The sequence below is a fragment of the Tenrec ecaudatus genome, chromosome 8, assembly GCF_050624435.1.
Source record: "Tenrec ecaudatus isolate mTenEca1 chromosome 8, mTenEca1.hap1, whole genome shotgun sequence".
Lineage (NCBI taxonomy): Eukaryota > Metazoa > Chordata > Mammalia > Afrosoricida > Tenrecidae > Tenrec > Tenrec ecaudatus.
Genome location: NC_134537.1, coordinates 90,829,701 through 90,832,937, shown reverse-complemented (window position 1 = coordinate 90,832,937; position 3,237 = coordinate 90,829,701).

Below are 3,237 nucleotides of genomic sequence, written 5' to 3'. Positions count from 1 at the left end.
ACAGCCTCCCACCAGGACTTCCACCTGTTGTCTATTTCATTCAGGCTCCCTCTGACCATAATAATCATCTCCTTAAATCCAGGTAAATCTCTGGACTTGATTTATTCTCAGGAAAGACTCACCACACACACAGGATTGCATTCTATCTTCATTCTACAGAGATGGACTTCTACTACCTCATTTGCAAATGAGGAAAATGAGGCTTGGGGAGGTTGTCATTCAAAGTCACAGAGCCAGTAAGTGATAAAATTACTACCTCCCACCAAAACCATCTAGTACCAAATAATTGTAATAGCTGGCACGGACTCGGGGTGCCTGGCATAATTCTGAGTGTGGTACATCCAGCAAGGAGCTCCTGTCATCCTTACGACAATCTAACAAGACAACACCACTATTGTCCCCGTTTCACACTGGGCATTCAGATTCCAGTCACTCTCTGAAGCACTATACAATTCTGACTTTCAAAGATACTGTATAGACAATCTGATAAAGGTAGGTCATGTCCCTCCTTCAAAACTTACATCATACACTCTCCTTTCTATGCCACAAGAGTCAAAGCCTTGCCCCAGTTGACCACGCCAACTTTCCACTGTCTTCCACTAATGCTCTAATTCATGCTCCTTGTGTCTCAACTTTACTAAGCTAGCCATCCCCTGCCTAATACCTCACATGGGTCCTCTCCACCTATAAGCACCTGATCAATAGTACAAGATTCAATTGACTAGCTTCCAGTCTATAATTCAATTAAATTTATTAAATGATTTCTTCAGGCAGGTTATATGCCAAGTGCTGAGGATACAGAGATGAATGGGACAGACGTAGTTCCCAAGCCAAACAAGTACCTTTGCTTAAGTCAAATTCAATGGTTCCCTGCATTGTATGTTTGTTTCTGTGGCTATATTTGGAACTCCCATAGGTCAAGACAAGATCTCATGAAACTCTGCATTGCTCTATGGATACTTTGATCTCGGGTACTCAGAAAAATGTGTTAAGCCCCACTGAATAGCAAATCTCATAAAGTAAACTTCAGTCTTCCAAAATGAGTTCGGAACTGAGAAAGATGAATGTGCCTGTGTGTATAATAGGCCTCTACATAGATGCGCGCTCCCACTGTTGACACTGTTCATTTACATTGGAGTCAACCCTTTACAAAGTAGTGTCACATCCATTTTCTCATTTGAATCTCCATGGTAGGGACATATAATCTTTTGCATTGGCTTGAAATTAACTTTCTATATATTCCATAATCATATTTTGATTGCTACTGATTAAGTTGTCAAACTGAAAAAGTCTGAGGAAATTAAACATCACGTCTCTGAAGCAGTAATGTGGAGTGAGAGTTCTGGGCTCCTGATCCCTTCGAGCTAACGTCTCTTCAATTAAGCGTGGCACTGGCCTCATGGGGCCATTGCCAGGTATACGTGGAATAAAGGATGTACACAGCCTGACACAGGGAAAACAGTCCAAAAGTATGACAAAGGTGATCTGCCTTTTGCTAATGGCAACAGGGCAACAATTGTCTTGTTTGAACAGATAAGGAAACTGAGGCATGCGACGTTGAGTTTCAGGGACTTTCCCCAGCCCACAGAGTAAACTTATCTAAAAGCCAGAAGTCATGGTCCTGCTTAGGCCTTCAGACTCCCCTGCAGCATAGTTCCTCCAGGAACCCTGCCCAGTCCCCGAAGAGAGGGCTCTGCCTGAAGCTCCTGAGGAGCATCGCATACTTGTTAAACCATCCTGGATTTGAATGGTGTGTTCAGAAGTTCCAGTTCAACATTCACATGTGAGAGACATGATATTTTCCATTGGTTTGAAATTAATTTGCTGAATTCACAACAGTGTATTTTGATTGCTTTTGATTAAGTTTAACAAACTAAAGAAGTCTGCTGAAATTAAACATCAAAGTAAACAATTCCTTTTCTAAGTCTCTGTGTGCATAATTATCAGCCTTGTCATTCTTGCTAAATAGATCCATTATGTGACAGCCCCAATGCCTGGGTAGTGGTAATTAATACAGAATCCCAAAAATCCATTCCAGAGAAATCCTCTAAAATTAAGGGAAGCTCATTTGCATCACTTCTCAACTGCATGAATGGATTGTTTTGAAATGGGATCAAAAGAACAGGGTTTTTACAGGTCACGGTTTCTTTGTGAAAATAAATAAAGTGGCTGCATATTTAATGTCGGGTTTGTTGCAAAGGGAAACAGGCCTTTGGTGGGAAGTCTGAATAAGCAGGTAAATGGTTGCTTAGAGCCGTTTAGAGCCGTCACTTTACAGAGAGCCTCGCCAAAATTAATGGCTAATAATTAACCACCCAAGCAACTAATGCATTGAGAAAAGTTCACAGGCAGCTTTGAACGGTGCTGAAAATGATGAAAATTAAAGTTTGTATCATTTTACTCAAATGTGGAAAAATAATTTAAATATTTTTGTAAAGAAAAAGGGGGGGAAGACCCCTCCGTTGCCACCACATCTATTTGATTGCTTTCATCTGGGGAACTACAGGAAAACAAACAAACAAACCCCTCCCCCCAAAAAAGCCAAAAACACCCACTTTGGAACAGAATGATCTGGCTAGAAAGCAAATTCAGCTGCTGAGAAGCCGAGCAAACTTGAACTGCAGGCACAGCTCTTAAAGCCTCAGTGTCCTCATTGAGAAGTCCTGAAGAGCCCGCTCTAGTCCCAGTTCACTTTCAGGGATAGAGGAGACCAAGCGAGTGAAAATGCTGGGTCAAGATCAGGTCCAGGGTGAGTGCTCAGCTAGTGTTCGTTCCCTGTGGAGCTCCCTCCTCCCGCCTCAGCACCTCTCTGTGCACATCCATTATTAATGATGATTATTAAAAACAATAACCAATATTTCTCAAGGGCTTATCAGACACTGTGCTAAGCACTTTTCTTGTATTATCTCTTTTCATCTTTCCAATAACCCTGTGAGGAGGTAACTATTTGTATCATGTTTTTTACAAGTTGAAGCAACTTTTCTACTGAGGAAAAAAGGGCAGCCAAGCAAAGTAGTGAAACCATGACTAATACATATCCTATTCCTGTCAAGTGGATTCTAACTCAGGGCGATGCCATGTGTGTCAGAGAGAGCTGTTCTCCAAAAAATGAAATCATTGTGAATGAGGGGAGTGCAGAGTGGGGACCCAAGACCCATCGTAGGCAACTGAACATCCCCTTACAGAAAGGTCTCAGGGAGGAGATGAGCCAGTCAGGATGCAGTGTAGCAACAATGA